At 37.3% G+C, this 25386-nt stretch overlaps 1 protein-coding gene across 2 annotated transcripts in view; it reads right to left on the reverse strand.

Annotated features, from left to right (window-relative positions):
• Nucleotides 1-24731, reverse strand: part of kat-60L1 (katanin p60-like 1) — a 216707-nt gene extending 191976 nt beyond the window's left edge. The window contains exon 1 of one of the 2 annotated variants that reach the window (XM_069839855.1): nucleotides 24489-24731. The gene's annotated coding sequence lies outside the window, so the exon portion shown is untranslated. Of the gene's footprint in view, nucleotides 1-2141; nucleotides 2278-24488 lie in introns of those variants that run through there. The other variant, XM_069839856.1, reaches the window with a different exon arrangement.
• Nucleotides 24732-25386: the final 655 nt, after the last annotated feature.

Consider the following 25386-nt stretch of genomic DNA (forward strand, 5'->3'; position numbering starts at 1 on the left):
TGCGCATCTAGTGACAAGGAATCGAAACTCCAGAACATTCTGCTTAATTTGGTGCTAAAATTGGGTCACTGAATGAATTTCCCACGGAATAATTAAAGAAAGAAATGTGTCAGTTCTATATAAATCACTCTGTATAAACAACAATGCATTGTTGAAAATCAAATTGATGTGCGTTTATTAGCTACTTACCACTATGTATAATTATATCATCAACAATACTATTTAATCACTTTCCAGCATGTGCACTACCATATATAATACGATATGAAAAGTTTATTCCTAAAAGAGTTGAGTTTATTTTTCAATTTACTTTATACTTCCTATCGAAGTAAGAAATACTCGTAATTACCACAAACAAAATCAAGGCTTAAAAATAAACCACAGCCTGCCTTTCACAAATCAATTTTGTTTCAACAATGAATAAGTTTGAATATGTTTCTTGGCATCGAGTCTGATGTGCTTCGTTTTTTAGTGGGTTATTTTACGACGTTGTATCAACAAATCAAGTTATTTAGAGTCTGATTGGAGTGATATTGCCGGTGAAATGAGTACGTGGTCCAGCACCGAAAGTTACCCAGCATTTACTCGTATTGGGTTGAGGGAAAACCCCGGAAAAAACTTCAATCAGGTAAATTGCCCCGACCGGTATTCGAACCCGGGCCACCCGGTTTTCGCGGTCAGACGCGCTAACTGTTATTCCACAGGTGTAGATATGTACTCCATCAGATCGACTTTGATGACATCAATGCTTTCTTTGTGAAGATGCATGTATTTTGATCCCAATAATTTGTTTTCTGAATTGTAACATTTCATTTAAAACTAGTTTAAACTAAACATGACCTGTATAATAACTACTCAAACTGTTTGTAGTAGTTAAGGGGCGGCAAATTTTAGCACTGCCTAGGGGCGGCACTATACCTAAATCCGGCCTTGCCAACCGCAGTTGGGATATAATAGAATCACATACACCTATGACCCCATCATAAGCGGAGAGAGAACTGTCTCCTTGGGGGGGGGGGGGGCAAAGCAAAACCTTAGAATCCCGATATAACGAGGTTACAGGGGATATCATTTACTTACTCCCCTGTTATAGCTTGACCGTGGTATAGTATATCGGAATATGATCATTTAATAAAAGTATTTTTGGGGTGTATGTTTCTTATAGTGTTACATCCATATCCACGATGTTTCGGACCGAGTTGTATAGAGCTTCAACTGTAGGTCTACTACAAATTATAATAGGGCATAACCATAGGCTGAGTTATGGGAGGGTATGTGGGAGCACTGTCCCCCCCCTCAAATTTGTCTGAACTCTTTTTTTTTTTCTATTAGAACTACAAAATATTGAATTCAAAACACATTTCTTGCTTTTGTTTATGAATGGGATATTAATTGTAAAACTACCATCGTACCATCTTCCTGGAAAATGGTTGTTTTCACAAAAAAATCTTTGGACTATGGTTGTTTTATGAAAACTACTGAAAATTTTCACTCCTTTAACATGGGACTACGGTGTTTTCCCCCCCCCCCCACTAACATCTAATTTAGTAGATGGCCGCTGCAGACTTCTAACACAGGAGTACTCGCTGTTGCAAAAGAAACATTACAGTGCTTCCATTCCTCAAACGAGATATAGAAATTCTCATAACTTACATTCATAAATTTAAAATAAAATATTATAGTCTAGATACGTGGTCTGAAGACATTAATTCGTCAATTTAAGCACAGAAACTTAATCATAAACAAAAAACAATTAAAGTCTTTTGCATGCAATATTTTATAATGTTAATAGAAAAAAAATAGTTCAGACAAGTTTGGGGGGCATTGCCCCCATGCCCCCCCTCATAACTCCGCCTATGAACCCCATACTAAGGGTCTCTAAATATTTGCGAGTGTGCTGTACATAACTGCAATAATTATAGCATGTGGCTACAGCCTGAAACGCTTTGAATCTCTAATTTAATAGCTTTCTTTTCCATAAAAATTACCTAACTTCTAAGTACATCTACAGATACTTGTAAATATGTATTGCCACGGCCCCTTAAAACAAGAGCAAAACAGAGAAATAATGTAATTTGCCTTAGAACTCTAAACGTTTATATCTTTAACGATATTACACAACACAGAAGCTGTCTGCTTACCTCTGCGCTCAACCTCCTCAGTCCACGTTCCCGAGAGCACTATGGTTTTATATCCACTTTTAGATTGAACAGGTAGCAGGTCGCTTACTCTAGCGGCAGTAACTCAAGACTGCACACGCACACTATTACGTTACACGCGATTCATTTGTTATGATTTTGATGCGTTTGAACACCGCTAGGATTGCTCATCTCAATCACTGTACTCGGATGTTTAATTTATGCTACTGGAATGCAACTGCGGCTGAAGTATGTAAACATTGTTTAGAGCTATCGATCGTCCGGAAACGCGTCACACCCCACAATTGTTTATGACCTTTGAAAAAGAACAGGACTGATGTCATTTTGATGCTCTGAATAATCATGACCAAATTAAACTTGTTCTTTTAGACGTGAGTTTGAAGTTATTGCGTTGCATCGCTTTGCGATACCTACTTTATTAAAGGTGCATCTACACGGTTCAACTTTTCTTTCAACTTCACGCATTCAAGCAATGCATGCAAGATTGATACATACATACATACATACATACATACATACATACATACATACATACATACATACATACATGGGCAGGTCTATCACTGCAAACCCAGCATTCTCCAATATTTCCTATTTTCTGCCTTCTTCTGCCCCGAACTCTTCTCCCGTTCACCATTCCTTCCAGTGTAACCTTCAGTAGGCAGTTTCTTCTGAGCCAGTGACCCAACTAATTCCTTTTTCTCTTTGTAATCAGTTTCAGCATCTTTATTTCTTGACCCACTCTTTCCAACACAACTTTTCTTATTCTGTCTGTCCACTTCACACGTCCCATTCTTCTTCATATTCACATTTCAAATGCTTCTATTCGTTTCTCTTCATTTCGTCATAATTTCCATGTTTCTGCCACATACAATGCCACACAAAGCACTTCACTAGTCTCTTCCTTACTTCTTTTTCCAGAGGTCCGCACAAGATGCTCCTTTTTCTATTAAAAACTTCCTTTGCCATTGCTATCCTACTTTTGACTTCCTGACTGCAGCTCATGTTACTGCTTATAGTACATCTCAAGTATTTGTAGCTGTCCACTTGCTCTACTGTCTCATTTAGAATTCCCAAGTTTCTCTTCTTTATTTTTCTTGCGACAACCACGGTCTTCGTCTTGTTTGCATTTATCTTCATTCCATGCTGCTCACAGCTGTCATTTAGCTCCAGTAGCATATCCCTTAGTATCGTCTCCTCTTCTACTACCAACGCCATATCATCAGTAAATCTTATTTTATTCATCTTCTTCCTACTTTTACCCCTCCCATGTTCTGAAAACAGTTCATCAAATCCTCCAAGTAGATGTTAAACAGGGTAGATGATAAAGATAAGACGATGATTGATATTTAATATTAATTAATTTATATATATATATATATATATATATATATATATATATATATATATAAAGTAGGATGACATTCGAAACGGCGCACCATGTAGGGACAAAATCTTCATTCATCCTAATTGAACGCGCGTTTTAAACTTGATTCTTTCAATATTCTTCCCAGATTGCATGCATGCACGCATGGAAAATTATTGAACCGAGTAGATGCAGCTTTAAGGTGCACCAACACAGTTCAACTTTTCTTTCGTCTTTACGCATTCAAGCAAAAGAATGGAAGATTAATATTTAATATTATAAGTCCCGACGCTGTTATTTCCGGCGTGACTCCGCCTCTTTGCTTACGTCTTAGAAAGTGAAGGCTCTATAAAGTCTAGGTAGGAGTATCGTTCGCCATTTTTGTTCTTACGTTGCCGAGCTACCATACGAGGAATCTATTTACCACACCGTTAATAGTACATTATGCAACGAGCCTATAATGGTAGTAATTATGACGCAAGTATGATTGTTTATGAAACGAGCGCAAGCGAGTTTCATAATTTTCATACGAGCGTCTTAATTACCATTATAGGCAAGTTTCATACGACTTTTTATGCTCCACCATATTTCTAACTTGAAATTATTTAAAATTAGGTCTTCTTATGGTTATGTGCGAACTGACCTGAATTGTGAGATGTGCGCAGACGCGAAAGTATTGATTTTTTCGGAGGCCGAATGTCATTGACCTTGGCAGAGAATAAGATGAAGATTACTCTGATATAACCTGGAAATTGATTTAGAATTGAAAAACGAGATGACAACTTGAATTTATTTGAATATTATTTAAAATTAACGTTATTTATTATAGTAACAGAACATAACCTTCTGCGACAGTACTGGATTTCCAGCCTCCGTGACTTTTCGCTAATTGTCTTTCGATTGCATATCCTAGAAAATCGATATAACGGTACAAAGTTGACTTGCCATTGGCTGAGCACCTGAACTTTAATGAGTAGGTGTACTTTAATGACATGCATTAAAGGACTGCTACCAGGTGTATAATTACTACATTTCGGCATGGTCGAGCATAAACATTATCATGTCGTAGCTCCTATGATAATAAATCAAACGCATTGTAATTCAGCAAATAATTGAGCGGTAAATAACGTCTTCGTGTGCTTTCTGCGAACGCCAACGAAAAAGCTAAAATAGCGCGCGATTATATTATGTATTTATCGAGTCTTAAGGAATGAATCAGCGAATCACAAGACGCACACGTTTAAATGTACCCGACCAACAACGCGATTGGCTACCGGAAATTAGAGCGACGGGACCAGTGTTGCCAATTCAGCGGTTTTCTCGCTAAATCTAGCTTTTTTGGATAATCGTCTCTCGGGTAAAATTATATTATCCCGCTTAGCGGGAATACTAGCGGTTTTTAATCTTTAAAGTTTGTGAAACGAAATTCATATTAGCGTTATTGTTGTTTTGCAAATTTAATAGCGGTCGATTCTAACAGCCGGACTGTAATACAATTTCAATTTTATTTTAGTAGCTTATTTTACGACGCTTTATCAACATCTTAAGTTATGTAGCGTCTGAGTGAGATGAAGGTGATAATGCCGGTGAAATGAATCCGGGGTACAACACCGAAAGTTACCCAGCATTTGCTCATATTGGGTTGAGGGAAAACACCGGAAAAAACCTTAACCCATTACTGCATAAAGTTATTAATGACTTGAAAAATGTGTTTCTCAGTTTAAGTTTGCTAGTTGGTGACTTAAGAATGCACTCTTACCATTTTTAACTTTATTTACTTTCTGGGATAAAAATTAAGGACCGTCCCATAAATAGGACGCTATGCATGGTGGTCAGTGATGCAGTAGCTGAATAGAATAACCCCTTTTTATAGTTCAAATAGTATTTATGTATTTATTATGTAGCAAATACATATACATATTAGAATCAGTGGTTCAACTGCCCTTCTCACACAAGGCTACGCATTGTACAACACTATTTTGTGTGGTAAGGGTAGAAACGTTTTGGGTGGAGTCCAATTTGACACTTGCTGCAGATGAACTTTGCTTTCCCTGTACAATTAGCATACCTTCATTGAGTTTCATTTTCAACTGGCCAGTGGTGTTGACCATCAAATCTTATGTCTCCTGATGGAATGGGAATATTTTTTCCTCAGTGGAAACTCACCCCATGTCTTTTCAGTACTGTAAAAGCCAGGAGACGGCAAAAGTTGAGGAGCGGTTCTGAAGAGTTTTGAGGCTTCATTTTTCTGTACAGAAACCAAGCATTTACTACTGCAACATCAAGAAAATAAGCGAAGATGGACCACCACTCTGTTGTTGCCGCTGTTGCTAACATTGATACTGCCAACGCTGGTGCTGCTGTTTCTGTTCTAGCGCTGGTACTGCTGTTGCTGCTACTGATGGTGCTGCTATTGCTACTACTAGCGCTGGTGCTGATGGTGGTGATTGTAAAAAAATCCGTAGCGCTACAGCCCATGTGCCAAGATCGACCAGCCGGCTGCTGGTCTCACGTCCACATGCCGAAACAGAGGTAGACAATCATCCAACCAGAATGGCGGTATCGTATGGTTAGCACGATGATTCCCCCCAGAAACCGGATTTTCGCTACCTATCGTATCTCCACAAGTGCATGATGATGCTGGGTGGGCACCGATCCCATACGCTGGCCGAAATTTCAAGAGAAAATTTCTTCCCCCATGAGGACTCGAACCAGCGCGCATTCCGTAACGCGAGTCCTAGGCTGGATGCCTTAGACCACGATGCCACGGCGTGGTACGTTGGTGGTTGTAGTAGTAATAAGAGCTAGTTTCCGAAACCGGATTTTCGCTACCTATCGTAGCTCCACAAGTGCATGATGCTGGGTGGGCACCGGTCCCATACACTGGCCGAAATTTCATGAGAAAATTTCTTTCGCCATGAGGACTCGAATCAGCGCGCATTCCGTAACGCGAGTCCGAGGCAGGATGCCTTAGACCACGATGCCACGGCGCGGTACGTTGGTGGTTGTAGTAGTAATAATAATAGAACTTGTAGTTGTAATAGTACGAGAGCCTTCTAGCCTGGAATTACCTTCCCTGTCTTGGAAATTTTCATATATTAGCCTCCTTCTTTTCGAACGGCAATAACTTGTGCGAGAAACCTCAGCTTCATTTTTGTCTAATGTACCTTCAAAATCATTCGTTGCAGCTTTTATGTTAGAAGACTCTGGCATACTTTCACCAACATTGTCATCTTAATTATCATCATTACATTTTTTTTTTGTAATTCCGCTTTCCTACCAAGTAGCATTTTACTGCCAAGATTATTCAAATTAACCTCATGCTCGTCGTCCAATTTATCACTGTCTTTATCTGTATCATGGAAAACATCTGGAGGGGTCACATATATTAGATTCTCATTATTATTATTTTGATTTTCCATTAACCCCAGAATTTCACTCACGGTTAGACTGGAAATAAAACAATGTAATGGAAACCATATACATATTATAGAATACTACAGGATTGCACACTGCATGGCGTCCTATTTTTAGGACGGCACTTTATTTCACCTTGTTCCTAGCAACATATGAGAAAATTTTATTGTTGTTATATACCACATGAAAACTGAAGTATTCAACTTATTATGTGAAAATAAAAATCAGATTTCTGTATCACCATTACAGAGTAACTAAAAATGAACTTACCCGCGGTGCGTCACAAAATACTGTTATCCTGCCATCTTGTAAAAAATTAGCTGGTATGAACAAATGTTCGCGCGGAATTCAAACACTGCAACACCATAATACAATGTAATAATTTATCTTTTAAACAATGCCCCCAACTGTACTAAACAAGAAAAAGTTATACAGAAATCAGTATTTTACGCACGTCCTATTTTTAGGACGCTATGCAGTAATGGAACCTTAACCAGTTAACTTGTCCCGACAGCGAATCGAACCCGGGCCACCTGGTTTGGCGGCTAGACGCGTTAACCGTTACTCCATAGGTGTGGACCAGTAATAAAGTGTAAGTGTGGCGGCATTCTAATCAAACGTTAAAAATCGAGCATCTGCTGCCACCATGTACTAGTACGGTACTTCATGTAACAACAGTGACTGTAATATTATATAGAGATTACAGACAGATTAAATCCAATTCCTTAAAGAATATTATTTGTGTAAGACGTGTACCGTGACAATGTTAATTATTATTCGTTTTATAAAATATACCGGTACAATATCGTTAAACCTTTCTCTGTGCTATTTACCGTAAATAATTGAGATATGGGGCCTCAATATCAGCAACGATTTCGTAAAGAGTGGTCACGTGAAGTGCAACTTAAAGACAAACACAATTGAATTCTGGAGTGAAGTAGCCAGTTATAGGGACGCATCTGATATAAATCCTTTTCGAGAGTTGGTTGATCATTTTGTAGCGTGACCAGACGTCCCATTTTTAACGGGATTGTCCCTGTTTTCAGCCTCTTGTCCCCTGTCCGGAGAAAAGTAGGCTCGGGTCTCCAAATGTCCCGTTTCCGTAAATTATTGTTGAAATATTTCTTTTTATTTTATTTTATGTAATAATCACGTAAAGCACTGATTAATAACTATATTGTTTCCATGAGATATCACAGTAATGAATTAATCACAAAATGTCGTTTTCAAAATGTGTCTTGCATGGACTTCAATAGTTTTCTGAAGGAAAGGCCAACTCTTCTATAGCAAATTCACTTATCAAAGATATATGATGTTGATTGTGTGATTGTATAGTTAATCTTTATGGAGAATATTGAAATAGTAAAAGATAATATGAGGCAAAAAATTTTGTTATGAACCAAGTTCAGAATACAGTGACATGGATATAATGTAAGGTCCAGTTAACCTGAAGTATTTTTAAACAGATAAGTTAACCTAATTAATCCATACTAGTTGTAATATAAAAAATGGTTAACAGTGACTTTAGCCAAGTATTCGTGCTACTCTGTTATGTATAATTAATGCTATTAGGCCGCCTATAGCATAGTTTTTGTAAACAATGTAGCATTTATTACTTTAAAATAAATAAAACTGGACCTGAGGTTTTGTAGAAAATAGGTATACCCTGGCTACGTACAGAAATGAAAGTAGACAGGCTTGGAATACCACCCCGGGCACAGTCACGGCATTATATTCCTGCGTTAGAAAAATTCAGATGGAGATGATCCGGAGGGGCTGCTAATTTGAATGAGTGATTTTTAAATTACATTGTTCTTATCAATACTAATTGCATGGGTATAAAATTAAATGTCTTACATTGTGCCGAAACGAAAGCTTCATTGACCAGCTTCTGCGAAAGTTAAATTTGTGCGCTATGCCACTTACTTTATTTTTATTATTATTATAAAATTGAATACACATTAAAATCTAGAGATTTTTGTTAGAAAATTGCGGGTTTTTGAAAGCCGTCTAGCGGGATTATTTGAACAACTGTTGGCAACACTGGACTGGACTATAATTGATATACTATAGACGTAATGAAAATGACGTTCAAAACGACGCACCATCTAAACATAAAATCTTCATGCATCTTAATTGAACGCGCGCTTTAAACTTGATTCTTTCAATATTCTTCGCACATTGCATGCGTACACGCATGGAAAATTGAACCGTGTAAATGCAGCTTGATGACGTTTGAGATGGGCAGGGCATGTAGCACGTATGGGCGTATCCAGAAATGCATATAGAGTGTTAGTAGGGAGACCGGAGGAGAAAAGACCTTTGGGGAGGCCGAGACACAGATGGGAGGAATGAATTTGAGGGAAGTGGGATATGATGATACTGGATTAATCTTGCACAGGATAGGGACCGATGGCGGCCTTATGTGAGGGCGGCAATGAACCTGTGGGTTCCTTAAAAGCCATTTGTAAGTAAGTAGATGCAGCTTTATGGTAGAAGGTTTAAAAATTTAAAGTGAATGCTGTACTGCAGTCTAGAACATGTCGGTGGCAAGTTTTTTTATATCAGGATTACAAACAAAAAGAGACGAATGGTGAGTCACATATTGAGAGATAATCGATCAGTCTACTTCTACTTGAACTCAAACCAGTCGGTTGCGTTCAAGGATTCTCCTTCTCTTTTATTCTTCCTCTTTCGGACACGTCTATTTATAAAAATATTTGAATGTGAGAAGCCACCACGGCTATCCGGTGTCTAGAACGCTGAACACTCAATTCTGCGGACCTGGGTTCCATCCCCAACCTACCCCCGATTTATGATTTGTGTTGGTCAAACTGGTGGTCCAGGCAACACAGAGGTTTTCTCCGGGAGCTCCGGTTCCCCTGTGACATATTCATTAACATCTCATCTCATCGCAACGACTCTGTCGGTAAATTGTTCTACACAACTGCTTCATATGGGTGAATGACGAAGAGGGAAGTACCCGCCATTATTAAAAGAAACATTTGACTGTAATTGAGAACAGACACCTTGTACGTTTGTTATATATATATATATATATATATATATATATATATATATATATATATATATTGCTTAGTTTCTGGTGATATGAGCTGCCCTATCGGTATATTATGAAGAAATTTAATACTTAAAGTATATGTATTTTGTATAATATTCCCAATACAGTTTAAGTATGATTTGGAGCTTTAACAGAGAGGAACGTGCATTTTTTATTATTACTGTATTGTGTCTTTAAGTCATCTTTTGTCTTCCCATTACATATTTTGATTATTTGAATAATAATAATAATAATAATAATAATAATAATAATAATAATAATAATAATAAAAGTTGTCATTACATAAGATGACCAGAGTGATTTCAGGACTTAAGGCACTCATCCACGATGCAACTTATATTGTATGACATTTTTAACTGCAAGTTACGTATTTTTTGTTCAATACAGGTTCTGATGACTAATTCAGCCCAATCTTAAGTCCAGTTTCGTTAATATCATTTCTCCCCTTTTTTGGTTTTTTGCGTTAGACCGCTGAAACAACATTCTACAAACATTCTTTTGTCTCTGTAAAAAAAAAATAAACATTTCTTTGGTGATACCTCATGTTCATTGTGCATAACGGTCATACGTATGGAGAGTGGAAGTGATATAACGCTGAAGTTCAATCCACAGCACCGGATCGAATCCCTCTCCTCTAGTGTTTTTCCCTTATGTGGCCTTACTCCATGCTCCCCGGCGTCGGAGTGAATTTTTTTCCTATAATAAGAATTGTTACCATAACAGATAAATTCTGTAGGACCAAAAATTAATCTTTACATAGATTCTTCGCCCAACAGTGCATATACTGTGGGGTCTTGGCCAAAAGTCATTCAATTGAGTGCACTCCTTGTATAATGGCAGTTGACTCAATTTAATAGGCCTATATGTCAACATATATGTCGAACATGGAGTAAGGCCACAAAAGAGAAAAACAATAGAGGAGAGGGATTCGATCCGGTGCTGTGGATTGAACTTCGGCGTAGCTCAATGGTTAGAGCGCTTGGTACGTAGAGCCAAGAGCCTGGATTCGATCCCCGGCGCCGGAGCGAATTTTTCTCCTCTAACAACAATTGTTACTATAACAGATGAATTCTGTGCGACCAAAAATTAATCTTCACGCATAATCTCTCTAATAATAAGAGTAAAAATCAGATCGTACTCATCAAGCAAAAGTGTTAACATTTAGGGGGAATTTTTTTTCTGAAAAAAAAAGGTATTAATTTTGGACTAATATGGTATGAGAATATTTTGTTGTTCTCTAAGGAACTAAGGAATAAGGTGTACAAATCTGCACAGTTACATTACTGCCATACTGTATTGTATAGCCCATGCCTGTCAAACTCGTGCATCGAAAATGTAAAGGACTGTTTATGTATCTAATAGAAAATATACAAACAACTCTACCACTCTGTGCTTGCGCAGTGGTGAATGCAGTTCGTACGTCTCAGCATTAGTTTTTTTTACTAATTTCGGCACCGCAGCCTGAGGCTAATTGTGCCAATCTCACAACTCTACTGAACACACGCATACATTGCAGGACTCCCCCGTTTACTGGGTCAGGATACCCGGGGGCTACTGCGTGACACCACACACATTGGGACAATGGACAGACAACCAGTCCCCTTGAAGAAATCCGAATTAAATCTCCCTGACTTCACGACCGGGAATCGAACCCGGGCTACCTTGATCAGGAGTCCACCAACACGCTACCTCAAGACCAAGTCAGCATTAGTTAAGACTGGTTCACAATAAATCGGGAACGACAACAAGAACGGAAATAATGTTAAAATAAATGTATTTAAATATGAGCATTCACAATAGTTACTAATGTTAAAATAAATGTATTTAAATATGAGCATTCACAATAGTTAATTGTGAATGCTCACATTTAAATACATTTATTTTAACAATATTTCCGTTCTCGTTCTCGTTTCCGTTTCCTGTTTATTGTGAACCAGCCTTTACTCTGTGCTGTTTACCCGGGACGGCTAGGTAAACTGTGTAGTGGCGTTTAGATATGATGACGTGTAATGTATATTTCAATCCCGAATGGGAAGACCAGTATTTCTGTGTATTATATAATGGAAAAGCGCGGTATTTGATTTGCTCCGTGGAACTAGAGTGCGTAACACATAATAGTAAATTAGATTTTACTCATTCGCATGCAGAAGCCCACGGACGTGATAAATTTTATCAGGAACCGCCCGAGAGCAAACCATAATGAATATAAATAAAAATTTGAGAATTATCCTTCATCTTACGCAAAAAAAAAAAAAAAAAAAAGCCGCGGTTCGTGCGAGTTATAAGATAGGCTATGTAAACTTCTTGAACCTTCGACAAAACCATTCACTGAGGGAGAATTTGTTAGAGATTGTATATTAACAATAGTGAAGGAAATCTGTCGTGAACTGATATCCACGTTCAAATCTACAAACTTGTCTCGCAACACTGTTGCACAACGAATACTTGAAATGGGCGACAATTTGGAACAGCAAACGTCACATAAAGTTAAGCATATTATTTTCCTATTCTTTAGTTCTACACGAGAGTACTGACTGATAGGAGAGATACTGCACAACTAGCGGTATTTATAAGTGATGTGGACATTTATTTTATTGTTTTCCATGGTCTCTTCGATGTTTCACTCAAAGGTCGCACATATGGAGAAAATATTTTTTGATGCTATAATGACAATAATGGCCAAATTTAAACTTCCTCTCCAAAACTTGGTTTCTGTAGCAACAAATGGCGCGTCGTCTATGTTGGGCCATGAGTCTGGTTTTGTAGGAAGATTAAGAAAATGTTTAAGACAAAGTGGGCTACCTTCAGATAACGTTACGGCGATACACTAAAATAAAATCTTGAGGCTCAGCTCCGGTTGTGCTCCTCAACACTGGATCCTGCAACCTACGTTGTAATACTATTGTGTTCCAAAGTGGCAGCACAGCAGTAATTATAATATAAATATAGCCTAATAAACAATGAGCTCAAGTTGTCTGTGGTAAGGGGAAACAAAGTCATCAATAATTTTGGTAGAAACTGCTGTAATATGTGCAAAAACTGCGTGTTCAGTTCAAAGCGTGTCATGGCTCGCTGTATGTCCTCATGTGTCTAGCCGATGAGCCTAGAGAATTCAATCTTCCTACACTTCCGCAGAGGCGTATTACTTATGTGTCAGAGAAGTTGCCTAACAAGTACGGCGTTCATTCTGAAGAGTACTTACCGATACGTACCGTAACGCCTGTAGTGGCAGGAATGTGAACTGTTTGGCAGAGCAGTGTATATTGGAGAGTACCGCATTCTTTTGATCCGGCAAATGCCGACGCGGCGGCCATATTTACTCCTGCGGAGACTCCGTACAACGCAAGACTTGCGTAGGAACACAGCTTTCTAGTGTAATATTCCATTGTTATCTTTAAGAATGCCGTGTTTTTGTACAGTTAATCAATGTGCAGTCAATTGTCGTTGTACAAAATTATCATGAAGTCACAAATAAGAGGATGAATATACTTCAATGATTAATTTTCTCAACGACATAATATTTTCACTGCGGGCTAAAGCAAGGAGATGCACTATCACCTTTACTTTTTAACTTTGCTCTAGAATATGCCATTAGGAAAATTCAGGATAACAATGAGGGTTTGGAATTGAACGGGTTACATCAGCTGCTTGTCTATGCGGATGGCATGAATATGTTAGGAGAAAATCCACAAACTATTAGGGAAACATGGGAATTTTACTTGAAGCATGCAAAACGATAATTTGGAAGTAAATCTTGAAAAGACAAAGTACCGGTATATGATTATGTCTCGTGACCAGAATATTATACGAAATGCAAATATAAAAATTAGAAATTTATTCTTCGAAGAGGTAGAAAAATTAATATATCTTGGAGCATCAGAAACAAATATAAATGACATTCGGGAGGAAATTAAATGCAGAATAAATATGGGGAATGCTTGTTATTATTCGGTTGAGAAGATTTTGTCATCTAGTCTGCTATCAAAAAATCTGAAAGTCATTAGAATTTATAAAAAAGTTGTATTAGGCCTACCGGTTGTTTTGTATGGTTGTGAAACTTGGATTCTCACTTTGAGAGAGGAACATAGATTAAGAGTGTTTGAGAATAACATAATTAGGAAAATATTTGGGACTAAGAGGGATGAAGTTAAAGGAGAATGGAGAAAGTTACACAACGCAGAACTGCACGCATTGTATTCTACACCCGACATAATTAGGAACATTAAATCCAGACGTTTGAGATGGGCAGGGCATGTAGCACGTATGGGCGAATCCAGAAATGCATATAGAGTGTTAGTTGGGAAGCCGGAGGAAAAGAGACCTTTGGGAAGGCCGAGACGTAGATGGGGGGATAATATTAAAATGGATTTGAGGGAGGTGGGATATGATGATAGAGACTGGATTAATCTTGCACAGGATAGGGACCAATGGCGGGCTTATGTGAGGGAGGCAATGAACCTCCGGGTTCCTTAAAAACCATAAATAAGTAATGACATAATATTTATAATTGAAAATATCAAGGTGAGCAAAAGCGGACGTTGGAAACCATTCCAAACTGGTAACGAAAAAAGTTCTTGATTTTCAAAAAAGTTGTCTTTGTAAAGCGAACTTCAAATATCTTATGCTAGACATATGCACATAGGATGCGTTAGAAAATTTATTTTATACTGTCCGTTCCATATAAATCCAATCCCGGATGCAAAAGAATTCAAAACTGCATTACGATTTCTCAGTTTTTCTCAAAGACGAAGCATGGAAATTACGCAGTTTGCGATTCTGAACAATTTGTTGAGTTTGTAGGTACAGATGTGAGTACACCCGAAACAGAAAGGTCTAGTGAAGATGAATGTGAGTAAAAGGAAACTGATATAGTCTAAACTGTAATTTAACTGAAAATATAAATATTGACTTGAGCGAATAATAAGCTCTTTACTATTTGTTGGGATTAGTTTTGTTCAAAATAAAACAACGTAAGTCATATAGTATTTGTGAAAACTGTTTTTCATCTCTAATAACTGATAACAGGGATGAATCTATAAATTTTATTAGCACATTAGTGACTCTCAAGTCGTACAAGGAAATGTCACTTGTATGCCCTTGTAAATTCGTGTTTGATATAATTCTAAATGCAGAAAAATGTGAAACGTTGGTAGAAAATGAGTTGACACTAAAGGATTTGAATTCTTTATTCATTAACACTTCAACTCATACGTTCCCAACTTGTCATAATATTCTTGAAATATTCTGTATTTTAGGACTAGAATATAGGCTATTTATTGTTAAGTGCCTGTTATAGCAAATGCACTACAACAATCTGCTAAAGTGTTGGTATGAGAATTGCAGTAGAAAATTGCTGATGTTATTCCTATTGAAAAGAGCATAACATAAATAATAAAGTGTTATGTCTAATGAGTCATTTCACTATGACAATAATATTTATTAATCCTTGTCTCCTGTATTCAATAAACCACTACAACATGTATGATATCGCCTTTAATGACCTTCCATTTAGCATTACTGCTTACGCTTCTATGCCGAGCAAGGAGTAAATATGGCGGCTGCCGCCGAGAATGCGGTACTCTCTAATATACACTGCTCTGCTGTTTGGAAACACGTACTGAGGTGAGTTTTTTCCTTACTGTCGGGGTATGGGGAGAGGGTTAAGACGATTATTTACGTACAGTATTTGTTGACATTAACTTCGACGGTCAACATGGACACGGAGCATTTGATTTGTGTTGTGGAATGTTGACGTACGCAACCGATGATAACAAATACCCTGGGTAAGACTTGCCCGCGCAAAACACAATTCGAAAGAGGTTATGGCAGCACACAGACCGTACAGACCGCCATCTGTTGCTACGACGTTCAAGTTATACCGTACACGTTCTCAAGTTCAGACTGAATGCCTTGATTAATAGACAACTTCTCTGACATAAAAATTGAAACTCGCTTCAAATCGTTGACTCACTAACAATGACATCATGACATACTTTGAAATGAACACCCAGTAGATGCACCTAATAGAAAAACAAGTTTTTAGCTACTGGAAATGTTCTGAAACAAAGTAGGAGAACACATAAGAGACCATGTGAAAGCAAAGTGAAGAAATTAGGGCAGGATTTCAGAGAAGTCCAGGAAAATCCATTCGCCATGCATAAAAAATGTAACACACCGCCAACAGCGTAGTTTGTATTCACGCAAAACGCAGATTATCCTAGAACTGTAGCTACACAATAAAACCACGTCCACAAGAATTTGATACGAAAATGTTGCGTCCAATCGACATTAATCCTGTCTTTCTTCCAAACAATTTTCTCTGAAGGGACTACAGTCCACCATCAGTATTGATTAACGGCCATGAGGTTCGGATTTAGAATCCTAAAAATCCATTCATCCAACATAAACACATTCGAGATAATCCGAAACTAAACACGCTATTCATAGACAGTTCGCTAGCCCGCGCTACGAGCATGCTAAACTAGCCCCGGCTATCGACTGATTACTTGTACAGGATTCATATCATATCATATCGCTAATACTGGTTTATGAAAACGGAAAACGTTAGTTCGCTGATCATCCACCAGAAGCCCGCACTAAGAATGTCTATGAATATGGGCCCTAGTGTGGTCTGGCGGACAGAATTATTGAGCCAATCTTCTTGTGTCAAACAACTGGCGCCGAAACATAATTATAGTTCAAAATGAGATTGCCTTTCAAATCTTTAACTACACTGCTCAGAAATAAATGATAAAGGTATTTTAAAAGCTAGAGTAATAATAATAATAATAATAATAATAATAATAATAATAATAATAATAATAATAATAATAACGTGGTACTAAATTCATCCAGTGCTGTGTACTGTACAAAGTATACGCGTGTATTGTAATATACTCCTTCAAAATAATACGGCACAGAAGAAAAATATTTATTTTCTACTCACATTTTTGCGTCAACAACAGAACGCAATAATCAATGTAGCCTACACTAGCCATCGTAAACAATCGCAAATTTTATTGTCATTCATAATCATAAGCATAATTCACCCTTCTATACGAAAGAGAAAGAGACTGTCAGAAAGAGAAGTGAAGAGAAACACTTAACACAGGCAGAAATGAGGAGAGAAAGAGGTACAAAGAGTCATCAAAAGAGTGGTGAGAGAGAGAAGGGGGGCCTAGTAAAAGGGCAGGGAATGGAAAGAGAAGCTGAAATAAAGTGAAAAAGAGACAGGTAGAAAGAAAGAGAGATGCATGCAAAGAGAAAGGGAGAGAAAGAAGAAGAGAGACATATACTGCAAATAAACAGAGAGTTGAGCTTTGGTAATGCGCAAATGTACGAGCGCAACTGTCTGGCTCATTATTAAGTGAAGCAATGGCAATATTACATAACTCCACTCCGCGCCCATTTCAATGCCACGGGAATACATTCTGGAATGTGCTGAAGGGATTAATTCCAACAAGACCAATATAGGGAAAGTTGCCAGGTCTGTAGGCTCTGGTGGATGCTGAAACTTAATTATCTATGTGAAAACGGATAATTTTATGTAAATTTTATAGTTCTTTTCAGTGTTCCATTCCTGGTTTTGACAGCTAACCTAAACTATACGCCCTAATATTTACGTATGTTTCCGAATATCAATTAGTTAGAAATTCGAAAATAAATTATTTGATGTATTATATAAGCAAAAACAATTATTAATTTAGCAAGAGATAGTAAAGTAAAATTATGCACAAATGTGGAGATGAGACCTGATATGTGAGCTGTGCGTAGAGAAGAAATTCTATAGACGGACATGGAATTTAAAATAAGAGGACATTGATGAAAAATGGAGGACTTTAAAAAATTGGTATGAACAAAATTAAAGATAAAAACAATGGCTAACCTTAGTCAGTTTTCTCGCTAGTTGCTGGATCAGTATTACATCTGTACAATACTTATCTATGGAGCCCACTTTGTGCACAAGAGCCTGAAGAGACAAACTTATATCTTGTAACAAATAACTATGAAGCTGTTCACAGGACATGTCCTTGAAATTATATTTCACCATGATGATACCTCTACTGTCTCCGTTAGCATGCGATTTTGTTCATTTGTCCATTGAGCAGATATTAGGGAAAATACTCTCTCAGCACTTCCATTGTGACTTTTTTTATCCAATGTAATAAACCCTATTTCACCCTGAGGTATATTAGGGTTATAGTTGGCATCAAAATACACATTTTATAACCAATAAATAATAGTAAAGTGATAATACAAAATAATGATCACAGTTACAAATCACATGAATTATGTAGAAGCATGCACATTAATGAAAGAATGTCTCCTATTAAAGATTAATTAGATGTTCCATTGTGACTTGGGATAAATAAATAGAATTGACATATTTTTAAGAGTTCTGAGAAAGTTTCAGTGCTCGCAGAACTATTGGAAATGAAGAATTTGCACCATTGTTTATCTAAACTTAAATCTTCGTCTAATTAACTTGATTGGCATATCTTTGTACATTTCAGAATAAAATTGATAAAATAGCTTAGATAGCAATAGTGATATGTTATAATGTAAGAATTCAATGCATGTCAATAGGTCATCATATTTTGAAAGCAGTTAAATTCTTTCATAGGTTTTCAGCATTTGTTTAGATATTTTATGCATAATATCGCACATTATTCAATATTCATATTAATTCTAGTTGAAATGTGAAATGCTGGACATTTAATTTTTTTTAAATGCCTGGTGGACAGTATAACATGATTAAAAAAGAGGACTTGTCCTCTTTTGCCGGACGGATGGTAACCCTAGCTGTGCGAGAAGGGAACGAATGAGCTATCAGGAAGAGAGTCTGTTTCATGGTGGTTAATATTATACGAATCTACAAACATGGAAGTTCATCTCAGACTGAAACCTCATCTTCCCCCTCCATACCCATTGATGATACAGCCACGACACATGATAGGGTCATAGGCCAAATCTTGCCTCCTCTACTGTATTTCCACTTTCAAACTACAGTATGTACTTACGATAATACCGGAACTATATCGTTCTATATAAACTAATGAACGGAGAAGAGTTTTGAGTAAATCAAGAATGTAAACACGAATTATTGCAAATCTACCCATCCGTCCACTCATTCATTGCAAAGATTTTTTGTACACAGATGTTACGTCATGTTTGTGCGATTTTCCTTACTTGCATTCATTTCTCCATTTTGTCAACATTCCATAGCATTCCCACTGCTCTGAGCATTCCCTGAACGACGCGCCGGCTGGCGACGCACGGAAGAAGCTGGCCTAGGTACGAGTGGGGTTGCCTGCTCGAAACCTGAGTACACAGCGAACCTTAGTATAGTCAGCCGGTGTGAATTTGAAAATGTGCCTGGCTTGAGGGTTAGCGTAATATATATCTTAAAAGATCGCAGTGCTGGGTCTTAGTGTCTCTTTCCGAAATTCCATTCCAATAGTTGTAACCAATCAATTCAAATTCCCTTCCTTCTCTTAGTCTTCAGTACTTAGTTCATTTTAAGAAGATGTCAGCCTTACAACAGACCATTTGTTTTCATTAAACCTCACATCATCAGGGCTCATTTGACTTTTATATTATACTGTAAATCACCGAAAAAGAAATATTGAACGTGATTCGTTACACTATCACAGCGCGGGAATAGCACGTGCACGCTATATAGTTTGGTTAATGACACTACATGTTATGTTAAGAACCGAGACCAGGTATCTCACCTTATAAATATATACAGTACCACCAATATTCAAAATCGTATAATTCACGTAGCGTGAAGGTTACGATTAATGCATTTTTCGTGTTACAGAAAGAAATTTCGGAAAAATAGTTTATAATTTATGAAAATAATGAAAGGCATTCTCTATTTCGAACTAAACAGAATCTGTTTCACTCATAGGCAGGGTTATGGGGGCATGGGGGGCACTGTTCCACAAAACTAGTCTCAACTCTTTTTTTTTTCTATTAACGTTAGAAAATATTGAATTCAAAAGACCTTTTTTTGTTTTTGTTTATGATTAAGTTTCTGTGCTTAAATTGTCGAATTAATGTCTTCAGATCATGCGTCTGGATTAAATTTCTGAATGCATAAGAATTTCTATACCTCATTTGAGGTATCGAAGCATTGTAATGTTTCTTTTATAACAGTCTATACTCATGTGTTAGAAGTCTGCAGGTGTTGTCTGCAGGTGTTCAGGTTGGCACTTGGAGAAATATGAATAACATACTGCACAACAATGCAGAAAAAAGAAAAGTGATCTCGGTATAATGTGAACTTAAAGACGAGACTAAATAAAATAGAGTTTACTTTTCATACGATATCTTCAGGAAGGTAAGCTTCATATAAAAAAGTTTCTGTTAGCACTGTTACATGTGTTTCTGTACGAGAGACAAGAAGAGGGAGATTGTTAAGTTATGTCCTTTTATAATTTGTAGTAGACCTACACTTCAAGCCCTATACAACTCGGTCCGAAACATCGCGAATATGGATGTAATTGTATAGGAAACATGTCCCCAAAAATATTTTTATTAAATGACCATATTCCGATATACTGTATCACGGTCAAGCTACAATGGGGGGAGAAAGTAAATGATGTCCCCCCATAATCCCGTTATATGGGGATTCTATGGTTTTGAATTGCCCCCCCTCCCAAAGAAACGGTTCTCTCTCCGCCTATGGTTTCACTGCAAAACAACCAGTCGTAGTTTAGCAAGACTGCGAATTCTGCAGTGCTTGGGAAAAGTGGCATAAGTCAGTTTCCACAAACATTTTTTATTAATTTATTGACAACTTACGGAACATCTGCTCGCCTGGGAAAAGAGACATAAGTATTTCTCCCATTACAATAATTAATACAGAAGAATATCAAATCGATATAAACCGTGAGAATACAGTTTTTTTCCTTCTCCTGTAAAATTAACATTTTTGACTTGTGCCACTTTTCCCGAGCACTACAGAATTACACTGCGATTTGTTTGGCTTTGTTGTACATGCAGGGCTATGTTATAACAGTAATGTTTTTGGACATGTGTTAAATCAACTAAATAGTACTAAATATGATAACCTGTCACTGATAAATTCGACCTTTTTTACTGCTGATTTTATTCTTTTATGAACAAAGAATCCTGTTCCTAATTGGTGATTATTGTTTCCTTCCCCATAATACAACAAGTAATCTCCTATTTGTGATATGCCATTCCCATCTAACCTAACCTCTTGTACTCCCACGAAGTCTATTCTATATCTAGCTAGTTCTTTAGCTACTAATGTTACCCCTCCTGTTCTATAAAGACTAGTCACGTTCCAAGTGCCAAATCTCAAAACCTTATTCCTTCGAACTTTCAGGGGTGCAGACTGTAATTCTGACCATTATTTGGTGATTGGAGAATTAAGAGAAAGATTATCAGTAGCCAAGCGAGTAGAGCAACAAGTTAATATTACTAAATTCAATATTTTGAAATTAAAGGACGAGGAAGCTAAGCAAAATTATCAGGTCGAAATTTCGAATAGGTTTGCCACTTTAGAAAGTTCCGACGAAGTTGACACGATTAGGGAAAACACGTAAATTTTATTTGAAGCAAGTAGAGCGATCGGTTTGGAAGTAAGTCCCGAAAAGACAAAGTATATGATTATGTCTCGTGACCAGAATATTGTACGAAATGGAAATATAAAAATTGGAGATTTATCCTTCGAAGAGGTGGAAAAATTCAAATATCTTGGAGCAACAGTAACAAATATAAATGACACTCGGGAGGAAATTAAACGCAGAATAAATATGGGAAATGCGTGTTATTATTCGGTTGAGAAGCTCTTATCATCCAGTCTGCTGTCCAAAAATCTGAAAGTTAGAATTTATAAAACAGTTATATTACCGGTTCTTCTGTATGGTTGTGAAACTTGGACTCTCACTCTGAGAGAGGAACATAGGTTCAGGGTGTTTGAGAATAAGGTGCTTAGGAAAATATTTGGGGCTAAGCGGGATGAAGTTACAGGAGAATGGAGAAAGTTACACAACACAGAACTGCACGCATTGTATTCTTCACCTGACATAATTAGGAACATTAAATCCAGACGTTTGAGATGGGCAGGGCATGTAGCACGTATGGGCGAATCCAGAAATGCATATAGAGTGTTAGTTGGGAGACCGGAGGGAAAAAGACCTTTAGGGAGGCCGAGACGTAGATGGGAGGATAATATTAAAATGGATTTGAGGGAGGTGGGGTATGATGATAGAGACTGGATTAATCTTGCTCAGGATAGGGACCGCTGGCGGGCTTATGTGAGGGCGGCAATGAACCTTCGGGTTCCTTAAAAGCCATTTGTAAGTAAGTAAGTAAGTAAGTTAAATCAACAGCGTAATTGGTTACAAAACGAGGCAAAATTACTTCACAGTTTTATTGGATGCGACGAGTACTGTTCAAAAAGAGTCCGCCTACTATCGCAGTTAATAAATTAGATTATTTTATTAGTGAAAATTGATTTCTAGAATAACAAATTGTACGTAAGATTAATATAAATGTAGGCGTTGTTTTATTTACATTGTTTTTTTTCTTAGGTGGTTTATAGTAGACTATAGTTGGATGGCCGAGTAAAGAGGAAATTGATAGATATCAGTTAATTTATAAACTTTAATTTATAGTAAAATATCTCATATACGTTCAAGAGGTCATAAAAAAAATTAAGCAGTCTTAATGCACCTAGCTGAATTTGTCTATCATTTATCTACTAAAGCTTGAAAACAATAGTAGACAGAGACATGGTAGACATCTTTAGCGATGTTGGAACTAATGCCACAAGCTTCTACACAGCTTCAGAGTTGCGCTTTAATTGTACACCACACGCTGATTGATACAACTAATCAATTTAAGGTTTAGCTGTTACTCCAGTTTTGGTATGTTTTCAACCCACACGAGACAAACGCATGATGCAACTCCATGGCGAGGGGTCAATATAATGTCGTAGCTTCATCTAAGAAAAAAATACTACACTAACACGGTAAAGCCTCCATAGTCCATACCATAGCCCAGTGGTTCCCAACCGGTGTGTCGCGCAACCCATCGAGTGTGTCGCGAAATTTTGAAATGAAAAATAAATGCTATGCCATCCATTTTTTTATTTACAACGAAGTCTTTGATATGGCACACTTTATTTTGAGACAGACTTTACCAATGAAACGTGAACACCTGCAACAATACTTAACAATTCGTTTACTCTGAAGATTTATAAAAAAACAGAGTTTAGAATCGTCAGAACATATTGATCAGTTTCAGTATATAGGGTGAGCGGGCGATAGCACGACTATTTTATTAAAAGTGCTTTATTTAGATTTTATCATGGTCAAATTTTTAATTCGAAAAAGATAATCTAAATCAAGTTCTGGGTCAGATGACAGCAGTGCTAATTCAAATAATGTGAGCGAAAATTCCCTTCAAAGTTCACAAAAACGTACTGCGTTTCGTCAGTATAAAGTGATAAATACTTCCAGTACGGTTTTACGTGGCGTGGAGATGAATAATAAACAAAATCCCGAGTGTCTCGTATGCGGAAATATTTTATCAAATCAATCGACGGTGCCAAATAAACTAAGAAAAAACATTTAGAAAGTAATCATTCTCATGTAGCTTTCTAGGGGTACATCAATGATACGAGTGATTGATCTTCAAGACGAGTTTCTTCTTCTTCTTCTTATTGAGGACGAAAAGCCAGAATATACTAAACTTTTGGAAGATAATTTTTGGTGTGCGAAACTAGCACATATTGCCGAAATTTTCGAGAGAATGAACTCTTTAAATACAAGCATGCAACACAAAACACAAACTATTATTTCAGTCACAATCAGTCACAAACAAAATTATAGGATTTTGAAAAAAAAAAAAAAACTGAAGATTTGGGAGTCTTCGGTTATAGCAGGTAAATTATTGTCCTTTTCTTTAGTTGAGAGTTTTTAAAATCGACTTGATGAAAGTGAAAAAAGTTAATAGCAGAACACCTAAATGCGTTACAAAGTTCCGGCACTTTTTTTATTGCATTTTTCATCATGGAACCCAAATATGTGTCAAAAACTATGTTTTTAATATACTCATTTTTCTTTAATTTCCACTTAGACCTTAAAAGACTTAGTTGGAAGGAAAGGAGGTTAAAAACGACAAAATTCCCGTGCAGTGAACAGTAATTATCTCTCCGTCCGCTATAAAATATTCTACACAGAGTTCCACTATCTTTTTCTCCAGAATAAAAGCACTGGTTGTTATTATTATGTTATTATTAATCAAAACAAATAAGTGTGCCGCGATATTGTAGGCGTTCAGTAAAGTGTGTCGTCAGTCAAAAAAGGTTGGGAACCACTGCCATAGCCGAGAATGGAACCTACGACTCCTTTCTTCTTCGCAGTCATATCCGATGCTTACTAATTACCAAATTACAAAAATATTGAAAGTAAAATGACATCACCTGATTAATCACCTGTTGGCTCAGAAAAGTTAATATATGCACCAGTCGGATTCGAACACACATTAAAGAAGTTCACAGAGATGAAACTTGTCTTTAGTTACACTCTATATTAAATTTTTCTTTAAATATTTGTCTTCACTGTTGTATTATCACAATCTAAGCAACTTGTGTGTTTGAATCAGCGCTGTTGCACGACAACCATTTAATACGCTGCCGGTTGTGATCAGCTGGGAGCGAACACTGCTCCCCCTGCAGTGGCAGCGTGCGAGAGTCGACTGCCGAGCAAGTGGCCTACTAACTGGGAAGTCCACCCCCCACTCAAGGGGGGTTGGTCAAAACGATTTGTTTTTATTTTGCACGTAGCTCGGGTCGTGACCCAATTCCTGCAAGACCCAGATCTGTCCCATCTGAAGGCCACATCTCTGTTGTTGATACGGGAGTTAGGCAAACGGATTGCGTTAACACGAAGACTGAAGCAACAGGGCAGTCGCGGGCCATCTTCCATGTTGTTGTGTGTTTTACACACGATAAAATTGAGTTGGATGAACACCAAATAGACAAGGTAGTCTCATCGATATAGGTGCCGACTTTGGAGGGAAGGCACTTTCTGCCCCCTCGACTTATAAAGCCAGGGACGTCGCCTGCTATTAAAATTAATATAGGGATCTCGTCCCTTCAAATAATTCGAAGAGTTATTCTTCATGTTAAAAAAATAATTAATTTGTTTGAAAGGTGAACCAGGACATAAAGTGAAAATGGTTGTTTCAAATCCATCTCAGAGATGGTCAGCTGTCGCAATGAACATGTTAGTGGCACAACTCACAATGCCCCCCCTTTCTTTCCTCCTGCATTTGAGATTGATGAATCCCACACATGAAGTAACGGACACTCCACTATG

This window comes from Periplaneta americana, chromosome 11, assembly GCF_040183065.1.
Source record: "Periplaneta americana isolate PAMFEO1 chromosome 11, P.americana_PAMFEO1_priV1, whole genome shotgun sequence".
Classification (NCBI taxonomy): Eukaryota; Metazoa; Arthropoda; class Insecta; order Blattodea; family Blattidae; genus Periplaneta; species Periplaneta americana.